The 13081-nt window shown below is 47.6% G+C and overlaps 1 protein-coding gene and 1 long non-coding RNA gene across 4 annotated transcripts in view; one reads left to right on the top strand and one right to left on the bottom strand.

Moving 5' to 3' along the window:
- The window catches only part of LOC115065219, a 7717-nt gene extending 3454 nt beyond the window's left edge, over window positions 1–4263 (top strand). Inside the window, exons 2-3 of the long non-coding RNA XR_003845012.1 lie at window positions 3362–3509; window positions 4141–4263. This is a non-coding gene — a long non-coding RNA (uncharacterized LOC115065219). The remainder of the gene's footprint in view (window positions 1–3361; window positions 3510–4140) is intronic.
- Sptbn2 (spectrin beta, non-erythrocytic 2) overlaps window positions 1–6492 on the bottom strand; it is a 41800-nt gene extending 35308 nt beyond the window's left edge. For 2 of the 3 annotated variants that reach the window (XM_029545081.1, XM_021208064.2), the window contains exon 1: window positions 6026–6492. The gene's annotated coding sequence lies outside the window, so the exon portion shown is untranslated. Of the gene's footprint in view, window positions 1–5352; window positions 5499–6025 lie in introns of those variants that run through there. The other variant, XM_029545089.1, reaches the window with a different exon arrangement.
- Between the last annotated feature and the right edge of the window lie 6589 nt (window positions 6493–13081).

Below are 13081 nucleotides of genomic sequence, written 5' to 3'. Positions count from 1 at the left end.
GTGTGTGTGTGTGTGTGTGTGTGTGTGTATACCTGTGTGTGCATGCATATGTACCATGTGTTTGCCTGATGCTCAGAGAGGCCAGAAGAGGGTGCTGGATTCACTGAAACTGAACTTACATATGGTTGTGAGCTGACATGTGGGTGCTGGGAATTGAACCTGGGTCCTCTGAAAGAACCATCACTGCTTTTGACCACTGAGTTATCTTTCTCTTCCATCATAGCCTCTGACTGACACGGAGAACATCTTCCTGACTATCCCAGAGCCTCTCGGCAGTGCTCTGAGGCTGAGGGACCAGCACTCATCTCCGCCTTCTTCCATGCTCAGGCTAGGTATCTGAGTCGTGCATGCTTGCCAGTACCATTTATGGCCTTAACTTAAGCAAACATGCTCTGTCCTCACATGAGCTTCAGATTAGCTGCTGGGGATTTTTTTTTTTCTTTCTGAAAGTCTATTAGGTTCAAAGTTCTTGTGCAATACGACATTTAGTAGCCAATCAAGGGGATGGGGGTAGAGAGTTGTAAACTTTAACAGAACCCTAAATCCTACATTTCTCACTTTCCTAATATCTCTTCAACACAGGCATTTTAAATTCATAAGTTACTTCCTAGGCAAGGACTATGACCTTGGCAATACTTGATCTGGGAAGAAAGGAGAAAAACTTCTCATGTGTTCTGGGGAAGGCTGGCTGGCGAGATCTTCTGTGGGGAGGATGGGTGTTCACATGGGCACACAGAATTTGGCTACTATGATTAGCTGGTTCCAAAGAGCTGAGCCTGGCCTTCTTTAAGGGCAGGGCTGCCCACCTGACTCGCACCAGGGCTTTCCTGGGAGGGGCATGAGGAAGGTATGTTCTGTTTCCTTTCAGTTGCTGTGATAAAACCCTCTGACCAAAATCAACTTCGGGGAGGATTTATTTGGCTTATAAATGTCAAGTCATAGTCCATCACTGAGGGAAGACAGAGCAGCAACGCCTGCTTACCTTCTTTCTTTCTTTCTTTCTTTCTTTCTTTCTTTCTTTCTTTCTTTCTTTCTTCCTTCCTTCCTTTCTTTCTTTTTTTCTTTCTCTCTCTCTTTCTCCCTTCCTTCCTTCCTTCCTTTCTTTCTTTTTTTTTCCTTCCTTCCTTTCTTTCCTTGCTATAGCTCAGAACCAGCTGCTCAGGGAAAGTTGTCACCCCCCCCAGTGGACTGAGGCCTCTCACATCAATTAATAATCTGGACAATCCCCCACAGACATGTCCACAGGCCAGTCTGCTCTAGGCAATTCCTTAATGGAGGCTTCCTCTCAGATGACAAGACTTTATCACATTGACAGTTAAAGCTATGAAGGCCAGATTGTGAAGAATAAAGGCCTCTGGTCCTTAGATTTGGGTCTTTCGTTACCCTTACCCTATAGACAAAGAGCTTAGTTTCCATTAGGAAACTTCCTTTCCCATCATTTTGTACCAATGGAGTCACTAGATTTGCTCTGTAAATATTTATATAAACCTAAATTGTAGGGCAGAGTTGAACCACCTTGAACGAGAGCACTGTAAGCCAGGCGTGACCTGGGCCAGTCACCCAGCAGTCTTGGTGTTGAACAAGAAACTAGAGTCTGACTCAGAAGTGCTGCCCTCGGCCTACTGTGTGTGGATTTAAAGTCTCCCAACCAGAGGCGACTCAGCTCAGCTAAGGTGAGAGTGTTAGAACATAGACCTTCCAGCACACTCACTCCCATGAAGACACCTGTTTTCCTTGTTAGGTGTTTGTTTGTTTGGTTGGTTGGTTTAGTTTTTTTGTGACAGGGTTTCTCTGGATAGCCTTGGCTGTCCTGGAACTCACTCTGTAGACCAGGCTGGCCTCAAACTCAGAAATCCTCCTGCCTCTGCCTCCCAAGTGCTGGGATTAAAGGCGTGCACCACCAATGCCCTCCTCATTAGTTTTACTCTTTACCTTTTATAGGATAAAACCTCCTACAAACCTACTAAAGCCAGATCCCGGGGCTGATTTTTTTGTTGGTGCTTGTTGCCAATGGATTCCTTTAGGTAGGGAAGTGCTGCCAGTTTCTCTGCAGACCCCACCATGCCCCCTTTGCTCCTCTCAGAACCCACTAGTGTCCAGGCCTGGGACCCTGACCTTCCAGGGATGTGTGGCTGGAAAGGTCTTGCTGGAGCCTATGCCCACCCAAGTACGGCTGGGTATAGACTGCTTGGCTATGGGTTGGTCCTGCAGGCAGCCCACCCTCTCTCACCTTTCTCCACTGACACCGGTTTGAAGAATTAGAAACCCTATTTCCTGCCCTGCCCTGCCTTGCCTTCTGTAATTTGGGGGGGAGAACATCTGGAGTTAGAGTCTCACTAAATGAAAAACAGAACATCAGAATGCTCTTCTTCGCAGATCAAGGCCAGGACTTCACATGCTTTGGCACCTGAATCTCCAAGCAGATCATTTAACAGATAAAGAGTTAACACAGCGCGAGTGATCTCAAAGTCACAGACCACCCCCCAGAGCCATTTTGCTGTGCCTCCATAGGGTTTATTCCAATAGATCACAGGACAATACTAGGTGGAATGGTTCAGCACGGTGGCTCTGAGGCCCTGTCTGTGTCTTGACAGTTTCCAGGAAGCCCAGCTTTGCCCCATCCATCCTTCTCCACAATCTATTTCCTGTGTTCTAACAATCACCGTCTCCAAAGTCTTATGGCTTTCTGCTTGAGTCTTTCTACTTAGATTGTCCCTTACATATGACCTGGATTTCCATGCTCACACTTTGAGCAAACCCCAAGCCCCATAACTGTCTTCCCCCTTCAATGGCGAATCCTCAATCTTATTCTCCTCCAAGGGTTCGTGAACTCTGGCAAAAGGGAGGCGACACCATTAATCCAGATTACAGTTCTGCATTCCCTCATTCTTAGCCACTGACCTCAGCCCGGCCCAAGAAGCTTATGTGGTTAGTGTCAGAACAGTGTTAGCTCCCACTAGCTTCAGGCTAGAGGTCTTGCTGGAGCCTATGCCCACCCAAGTACGGCTGGGCACAGACTGCTTGGCTATGGGTTGGTCCTGCAGGCAGCCCACCCTCTCTCACCTTCCTCCACTGACACTGGTTTGAAAAATCAGAAAGCCTACTTCCTGCCCTGCCCTGCCTTCTAGTTCCCCCACTCTTTACCTCCCTCCTCTGGGCTTCGTTTAGCACTCTGCACGCAGCTGTTACTGTGCTCAACACAGTTATGACCATTAGTTGTTTATGTGTCTCTGCTTGTTCCACTTTTAACTTCTTGAGAATTGGAGTATTGGTCATTCAGCAGAACAGGTATTCAAAAAAGAGGTACCACAGGAATTTCCCATGATTCTTATTCTGGTCACTGAATCAATGTCTTTCTTAGGGATGAAGAGAAGGCTCGTAGAAAGAATGAAGACAGGAGGACGACAGACCTGCTTCTCAGCTGGAGGACTTTTAGGGCTAAGCACTAGCATGGACTAAGGAGTCGAAAATACAAACCACGTGACCTGAGTGCTGAGCCGCCGAGACAGGTCAGGCTTGGCACATCTGGAATGGGTGGCACATTTGGAATGGGCTTGGGACTTTCATTCCCAGGCAGCTCAGGGAGGATCACTAATGTCCAAAAATGACAAGCGAGCAGCTGGGACCACTTAGGGACCTCTGAGAGCTGCCAAGGCACAGAGTGTCTGGGGTGAGTGTGTTTGTGGGTGGCTTTCCTGTGTGTGCAGGCCATATCCCAAGCTAAATGAAATACCTCTTCTCACTCAGGACAGGAGTGAGGGTCCCAGGCCAGGACAGAGGGAAGATGAAGCAGGCTCTAGAACTCATCAAACAGAATTGACAACTAGAGGAAGGTCTGCAGGGCTTGACAGCCTCTGGAAGCCAAAGCTGAATAAATGACCAGAGGGTGAATAATACATTAGGACAGACGGGGACTATGGCAAAATTAAAAATCTCATTTGACTCAAAGTATAAATGGATGGATTGGCATGGAAAAAAAAAAAAAAAAGAATCACAGTGAAACCCAAGGTGCTTTATAAAGGAAGAGAAAGCCGCATCACGGCAAGGAACAGGAGGGAAAAAACCAACCAACCATTCCTCAGTCGGTGAGAAATTTGGGTGCTGGGCTGAATACACTAAGACTTTCATTTTCTCCTTTAGAATTTGCTATTTAGGCTGAGCATGGTGTTGCACACATGTTATCTCCGCACCCAAGCCACTGGCAGGAAGATTACCTGGTCTAAAAATAAATAAATAAATGAAAAATCCTTCACCCGGGGCATAATTATTCAGACTCACTTCCCCTTGCTTGCCACCCCCGTTGCTAAGCTTGAGCTGACATCAGTTTCTTTACCGGAAAAGTCTAAGCTCCATCTTAGCTTTTCCTTCACCTCCTCCCTCCATCCCGTGCTCCTCTGAACATGCCGAGAGGCTGCCCCGTGCTCAAGCTGAGATACACACATACACATATGAAACTCACTCTTCTCTCCTCACCTTCTAGAGAAACTGGGTGGCGGATATCTACTGACAATACCTACAAACCCAGGTTCTCAAAATTGGAATTGTAATGGGAGAAGACGGCTGAGAAACAGCCCACAGAGAAATCAAGCCTGCATCTCAGACAAGCATGCAGTGTCATGGGCTCCTGAGGTGCAGGAGGCTGGAGCCAAAGTGGATGCTGTTTATGGAATGTGTAGCTTGAATTGGAACCCCAGTCAGGCAGCCTTGCTGGGTAGTTGTGTGACAGGCAGAATCCACAGGCCTGTAAATGTACAGGGACCCCAGAAACACCTTACACAACACTTCCTCACTGCCCGTAGAGGTTTTATCCTCTCACGCAGCTACAGCCATTTCCACCAACCGTGTCCACTTCTCTTATCAATGAGAGCCCTAAAAGGTAGCATGGAGCTATAGCTACCACAGTGGGGAGGAAAAGCCCACGCAGCCCCATAGCCAGCTGCCAACAAGCTGCGGAGCTAGACGAAGCTGGGTATTCACAGGCCCCAGGCAGACCTTGTGCGTCCCCAGTCCCACTACCAGCACTGGCCGGTCCGCTGCAGGAACCGACGCACCGCTAAAAACATGCGCTGCCAGAAGCGCTCCGAGCCCAGGCGACCCCGATCCATCAGCGCGTCTGTCAGCCCAACTCTTCCAGACTCTTCTCTGCGCTCCATAGATGTCCGCGTGCCCCAAGCCTCGGCCCCTAGAATCTTCACAGTGATACCTGGCTGGCCCGCACAGGACCCGGGCACTCGGAGTCGCAATCTCCCTCCTGAGCTCCCTAGGACCGACCCCGCCGCCTGCACGCGGCCGCACAAAGCGCGCCTCCTTGCCGGCCGGGACAAAGCGGGCCGGGGCGCCGGCTGCACCTACCTGGGTGCGGAGCGCCTGCCGGACACCGGGAGCGCGGCTAGCGGGGGCGCACTTGTCGCCGCGCCCACAGCCGGGTCGCGAGGGGTGGTTGCGGGAGGCTACTGGCGGCGGTGGCGGGGCGGCCCGGGGCGCACGGCAGGAGGGCGCTGTCACAGGGCGCGAGCGGCGCGGGGGGCGCGCGGGGCCGGCGGCCGCGGGGCGCGTGGCGGCTGCGCGCGGGCGCGAGCGGCGGGACTGCGGCGCCGCGGAAGGAGGACAATAGCCTCCCCCTGCCGCAGGCCGCCGGCTCCCGCGGGAGGCCCGGGACCATCTGGAGCTCGCGGCCCCGCGGGGCTTGGGGCGGGGCGCGAGTCACCCCCCTCCCCACCCGGAGTCATGGCAACCGCGGCCCCTCTAGGTTCCTGCAGTAATTCTCCGGTAGGGGGTCTCTGACCTTCCCCGGGGCAAATGCAGGACGTCCGTTCCTTCGCCAGTTCCCGACCCCCCCCCCCCGTCTTCCGCGTGGATGCCCCGCTTGACCCCCACCTTCCGGTCCTCGCCAACCCCGCGACACCCTTGGGCGTCTGGGTACCACCCACAGTTAACCAGGCTTATTCTTCCCAGTTTGGACATTCCACCTTTGTCTCTGTCGCGCCTTTGCCTGGATGCGCAACCCCTTTAAAATGTCACTTACCTCCGAGGTTTCCCCGAGATGCGGCCTCCGTTTCCTTTTCAAAGGTCCCTTTTGGGGCACCTCCAGGCCATCTCGCTTAAGCGTTTCTCTCTGCTTTGCCCCCTTTCTCTCGTCCTCCTTCCGGCAGGTAGGCTGGCCCGCTTTCCAAAAGCATCTCCATGGTGCTCCTGGAGATTCGCCTTCTCACAAATCAGATTCTCGGAAGCGTCATCACAGCGGCTCCTCAGCTCCTCTCATTTATCAACCAGGAGAATTCCGGCCTAGTCACTGTCTTAAGGGGGTTGGGGGCAGGGATGGACATTTCTAGTCCTAGCACGGCCGGGTTTCTTCCTGGTTTATTAGCAGCTGAGTGGTCTACGGTTTAATGGCATTAACCAAGGTGAGCTGCTATCTGCTTAGGAGAGGAAGGAAATATGCCCAGATCAGAGCAAATGCACAGAGTGGGTGCTAGCAGTGGGTGCTAAAAGTGCGTTATGTCATGTGACACTCCCACCCCCACTCCAGCTCTGAAAGTACTGTTCTTCCAGATTGGAGAGCTAACCAAGCTCAGGGAGGAACCAGAAGGGGAAAAAAAAAAGATGGATTTTTGTAGCAAGCCTTTGGGTTATATACTCCTGAGAAGAGATAGGCCCTTTCATACACTAGGAATGCCTGAAATGGACAAGTAAGGGCCACAAAAAGAGTGTTCTTTTAGTGAATTATTGAGCTTAGGGTTTTAAAATAGCTTTATTGTTAACTAAATTTCACCATTTTGCTTCTTTCTGGGAAGGTATGCGTATCTAAAACAGCTACATGTAGTCACACTACTTTCCAGGTATGATTTTTTTCACAAGGTAAAATCAGTGTTCAATGTAGTTTTAAAAATCTGTAAGGTAAAACAAAACCTTGCTACCACCACCAAACAGTTGCATTGTTTCATCTATCTGGCCTTGGTTTTCCTCATGTATAAAGTAGGTTGGGGAGGGACTGGGGAGTTTTGTTAAACTGCTTATCAGATCTGAGATTCTATCATTAAACGGGAATTTAGCCTCCTATAAATGTACTTCAGGGTATTTATGATTTTAAAAAAGTCACTTGTGTAGAATGTGCTACACCTTTAATCCCAGAGTTCAGAAAGAAGGCAGAGGCAGGCAAATCCCTATGAGTTCAAAGCCAGCCTGCTCTACATGGGAAATCCAGCCCAGCCAGGAATTTGTAATTACAAACAAAACAAAAAAACTACCTCATTCCATCCAGCAGTGTAAACATGAGCTTCTCCTGAGCCCAGAGCCAGAGTGAGGATGTTCGGGAATAGGCTCAGGTGTACATAATAGTCACCATGGAAACAGGGCCAGGAGACATTAAAACTGAGGACGAGATGGGAATCAGCTCAGCATCAGGTGAACTGCAAACCTTTCATTGCTGTTGCTCACGACTCAGGAAACTGAGGGTCTCAGAGACAGCCCGTTAGGTTGTGGTTAGAGTAGGCAAGGGTGACATTAGGTCTTGTGGTTGACCCAGAGAATAGTGTTTACAGATTAATTCTTCATTCCAGCATTGCACAATCTTTTGAAAAGCCTTAAAAGCATTGTAACTTTCATTCTTATTAATAATCAAAATGATATTCAGACACCTAAGTGGAAGTCCAAATTAACCAAGCTAACTTACGGCAGAGACTCCTGATCTTGTGATTCTTAGTCTGTTTAGAGAAAGAGTAGGGCAGAATAATTAAACTATCGACTTGGGGTCCGGGGTAGCTCAGTGGTAGATCACTTGCCTTGCATGCACAAGGCCTTGAGTTCAATCCCTAGTACCAGAGGGGTGGGGAAAAGCAGCATTGGCGTTGGAGTTGGACGCCCTGAGATTAATATCCACTTGGGAACCGTGAGTGGTGGTTCACACATTTAAGCCAAGCACCCAATAGGCTGAAGCTTGAAGGTTACAGGATCAGCCTGGACTACAAGTGAGACTTGTCTCTAAACAAACAAACGCAAACAAGCAAACAAGCCTGGTTTTGTAGTATGGCCTTAAATCTGTACTTAGCTTCTTTGTGACTGAGTTTCCTCATCTATAAGATGTGAGTGTCAAGTGGATTATTGCAGGTAAAGTACCAGAGCAGCATTCTGCTCACGGTAAGCACTCAGTCCACGGCAGCCACTGTTTTACCAGAGTCCTGCTTTACTGTACTGTTTCCCCGTTTGGAAAGAAAGCATGCTCAGTAAACAACGCTGAGATCACTTGTCTCATCTGCGACTGGGTCGCTTTGGAAACTTGTTCTTTTTCTCTGTAGTGAATCAGTACAGTCAATGACAAAGAGAACCTCTGCTCCCTTTTCCTGGGAGTTGCCAAAGTGAATGGAATGATATCCACCTAGCATGCTGAGCTGCTCGAAGGATTCAAGTTTCCTGCTTAGGCTAGCCACGGCTCATGGGAAGGTCTTGGCTAGACTGTCATGCCTAGAGTTAGAGCTGGATTTTCAGTTCTTTCTGTATTACTCTTCAGCTCTATTCTTCCCACTAATGATTCTTCTGGCCCCTGTTCTAAATCTCATTCTCTCCCACACCCTCATGGCCCTCACTCCTGGTGAGCACATAAACACGTTTAAGTTTGAGCTTAAAAAGCAGGCAATGTTGATGGCCTGTCCACCTGCTCCCCCTCCGCCTCTTTCCCTTGGTTGGAACTGAACCTATGGCCTTGTGCTTGCTTGGTTAGTGTTACACATTGAGATGCAGCCTTCTTGAGTCCTCTGTACCCACTCGCTCTGCTTCCTCAGCGATAGCAACCTTGTGATCCGAGGTGATCACAGACTGTAATCAAATGATCGCTCACCATCACCACAAAGTACAATCAGGGTTACAAATGAAAACTTCAGATGCTAGAAGAGAGTTTGGATAAAGAGGGATAAAAGAAGATTCTCATCATTTGACTGAGATTAGAAAGAAGCAGTGCTGACAAGGAGGAGAATGGGGAGTCGTAGTAACATCAGTCATGAACATGACTCTCTTTGAGGTTTACATTACACTTCTCCCTCTCCCTTCTTCCTCTTTTCTCTCAGAGTCTCACTATGTAGCCCTGGGTAACCTGGAATTAACTAAATTACTATGAAATCTAGACCAAGCTGCCCCCAATTTCTTGGGATTCTCTTGCCCCTGTCCCCTGAATACAAGCCTATCTTATTTAATTTGTTAAAAGATATTTTTTTTATGTTATATGCATGGGTGTATGTATATATGTCCACTATATGTGTGCCTGGTACCCACAGAGGCCAGAGGGTGTTCTATTCCCTAGAACTGGAGTTGGGAATGGTTCTGACCTACCAGGTTGGGGCTGGGAACCAAATCTTCATGCTCTATAAGAGCAGCAAGTGCTCTTAAACCCTGAGCTGTCACTCTACCCCTCCCCCCCTTTAACTTTTTTAGGAGCATGGAGAGGTAAACATTAAGCCCATTTCACAGATAAGAAAATGAAGACACTGATAGAATACCTTACCCACATCACTGAAATGGGAAAGGAATGCCTCAGCTCAGTGTGACAGGAATTTTGCCCCGGTGCCTGTTGTTTACACAGCTGCTGGGATCTGAACTCAGGGCCTCACATTTGTACAATAAGCACTTTACCCACCGAGCCATCTCCCCAGTCCCTGAGGTGACTGATTTACTGCAACTTGGATATATCTTTTACTCCTTGAGGCTCCTTACAAAATGGTCATCAATGATCTTTTTTTTTTTTTTTTTTTTTTTTTTTTGGTTTTTCAAGACAGGGTTTCTCTGTATAGCTCTGGCTGTCCTGGAACTCACTTGGTAATGATCTTATTTTTATTCTAGCAGCTACTTACTGTCCCTCTTGGCATTGGTGACAACTCTTTGCTTATGGTCTCCATACTCGTTTGTTTTGTTTTGTTTTCAGTTCCTGTGATCCTTTCTTCTCTGTTTCTTTTCTGCTTATCACTTGGTGTTGTGTTTTGTCTAGGCCTTTTCTTATTCCGTGTCTCTTTTCTGGACCATCTTATTCTCTGGGCAGCTTGAGTGACATCTTTAATCCATCAGAATGACAGAGAACATTCACCTGCTGAAATCCTTAAGGGCTTTGTAGCAAAGCTTACATGCCATTACATGTGTATTTCTCCAGTTTTACCTCATCGCTCCTTAGTTTATATCATAACCACATGGGACTCTAGACATTTCCCAATATGTGTGAGATTTTTGAAGATGCTTATTCATAGTGGCACAGGCCTGTAATGCAAGCATTCAAAGGCAGAGGTGGGAGGTTAGAAAGTCACCCAGGCCAACTTGACGGCATAGAGAATTCAAAGCTGGTCTGGCTACAGAGTCTGTCTGAAAACATTGTGGGAGCAACATTTGGACTTGCTATTTCATCTAGATCACTCCCCATCCTTTCTGTGTTGGTTTCAACTTCAATGTCACTTTTTGCTATGTTTGAAATAAGATCTTTGTATGTAGGTCCAGTTGGCCTGAAACTCAATGTGTAGGTCTTGCTGGGATTTGAAGTTGTGATTCTCATGCCTCTGCCTCAATTCTGGGATTACAGTGGTGCGTCATCCAAAACTCCATACTGGATCATCATTGACTAATGGTCACGTTATCTTTCAAGCTGTGAGCACCACGAAGAAAGATAACACCCCCGTTTCATAGGCTTGTAGATATCTGTGCAACAAAGTAATGCATGAGAGAGAAGACCTTGGGAGGGAAGAGGGTTCTGTATTGGAATTAGATTAAAGTGACATTTTTCATATTAAATGGTGTGACCCCATTGTTTGTGTGATAGTGCTGGGGATGAAATTCAGGGACTCGTGCATGCTAGGCAGATGTTCTACCACTGAGTCACGCCCCCAGCTTCTTTCCCAGTTATTTTATCTCCAATCTGTGTTCCATCATTTAAGCAGCAGAAAGCTAGACTGCTCTCTGAATAGGCTCACTACCAAGATACCCAAATATCTGAGTTAAATTCTTAACATTTAAAAGCTATACCAAGGTCACGTGAGTGGTGCATTCCTATAGTTCCAGCTACTCAGTAGACTCTGAGACAGGAGGATTGCTTGAGCCTCGAAGCGTGTCTCAAATCAAATCCAATTGAATCGAATTAAATGAAATCTACCGCAGGAAGGTATTCTTGAGACATTTGGCTCTTCAGTTGTAAAAGTCAGGTGCTTTAGAGAGATTTTCTTTTTTCTTTCTTTCTTTCTTTCTTTCTTTCTTTCTTTCTTTCTTTCTTTCGTTCTTTCTTTCTTTTTTTTTTTTTTGCCAGAAGTTTCCTTTAAATATCAAGAGACAGACAGATCCAGTAAGCCTAAAGTTCAGCGATTATTCCATCATCTGTTGATTGGAAAAGGCATGTGGAACTTCACACAGAAAATATGACAGTTTCTGGGACTGGAGCAGCACTGAAAAGGCTGAGGACAGGGGAGCAAGAGTGTCTCCATGACCTTGACACAGCCAAGCAGTGGTGGACAGAAAAGGCGTGGACTCTACTCCATGCCTGGAACTCTAAGAAGACACGGTCTGTCAAAATACCTGATGCAGTAGTGGGAAATGGTCTCAGAGAATCAGGTGGACTGTCTGTGTAGACCTGTGTAGGCAAAGGTCTGGGGGAATCCTCCCTATTGACCCCGCCCTACTCTTTCATCTCATCCTCTAAACCTGGATCTCCTTGGCTCCTTGATATTTGGAGGAAAGTTTGAAAAGTTCCTTAGTACCCATCCCCTTAGAAGTATATACAGTGTGTTGGGACACGATGGGAACTAAAAGTCGGGATGCTTGTGGGGTTAGTGTGTGAATGGCCCAGGCCAGGATCCAGATGGGAGTTCAGCAGTCACAGGACGAGCTGTGGTGGCAGTTAGAAACCATCACTGTGCTTCAGCTACTAAGCCCACAGAAGCCACCTGGTAGGGACCTCCACTGTAGACTCAGTGGTCTCGCCATCCAGTGGTCAAGCTCACCTGAAGGAAGCCACAATTTATCAGACAAGGGAGAGAGAAATGTGCGACTTGGCCGTGTTGCTCCTTCCTTGGTGTTAGAGTGACATAGAACCTCTCAAGTAGACAACCTCAAGAATGGAGCTGGTAAGGGAATCCTAAGAGACAGAGTTTCAAGCCTAAGACTGCGGGTTGTCTTGACTTTGTCAGCCTCATTCTTTTTCATTCATAGAAATGGGGGCTGAGAAATAAAATTACATTCTTTCCCACATGAGTCTTTGATTTGTGATTCTAAACAAGCCTGCTGCCCAAGGAAAGGTCTGAAAAGTGAGCTCCCAGGGGAGCACACACCTGCAGAGAATGGGCTAATTAACTGTAACTTGTATAGACCAGGATGCCAGTGTGCCAGCTTGCCAGCTTCAGGCATGACTTGCAAAGGATCGACATGTGTTGGAAAGCAAGTCTGCACAAGAGACTGCAGGTAATGTTTTATTCCAGTGTGGTCTTCTGATAGATGGGGGCAGTTGCCAGAGGGCTTAGAAGGACCGAAAAGAGTCCCACTGTAAGCTTTCTTTTATGAAGTAGGAAAGTTTTGGGACCTAGGAACCCCCAAGGGCTGTGTTCTGCTCTAAGCAGTGCTTTGAGCGCATGCTGGTATTGACTAAATGGGGAAACTGGAAGTAGAGGACACTGAGATATTACATCCATTTATCTCTGCCCAGTTTGGATTCGAAACAGCACTTACTTATTATGTTCCATCCCTGCCAAACTATTTTTAACTTGAAAACCTAAATGCCATTAAAAACTGGGCTCATCCGAATGATCTTGACCCACCTAAGAGCGGGCTGGGATCAACCATGATATCCGCAACGTTCACCTGTCAATAGTGAACCATTTCTTCCTTCTAAAAAGCGCATGCCATTAACCCCTGGGAGGATGGAGACCCAGGGAAAGTATCTGCTCTCAATCATATCGTGGAAATACATTTGGCAGCATCTATTTACTAATAATAGCTGAAGGGAAGTTGTTGACGGCTCCTCCGTTAAGCTGTACTGGAATTTGTGAGTTGTTCTGGGAAACCTACAGTGCCCATATCCACAAAGAGTCAGTTTTCCATATAGCTTTGAAGCCGTAGACATTTAGGC

The sequence above is a fragment of the Mus pahari genome, chromosome 1 (assembly GCF_900095145.1).
Source record: "Mus pahari chromosome 1, PAHARI_EIJ_v1.1, whole genome shotgun sequence".
In the NCBI taxonomy this organism is placed as follows: domain Eukaryota; kingdom Metazoa; phylum Chordata; class Mammalia; order Rodentia; family Muridae; genus Mus; species Mus pahari.
The sequence above is the reverse complement of the archived record's forward strand: the minus strand, read 5'-3'. Positions and strand labels throughout refer to the sequence as shown.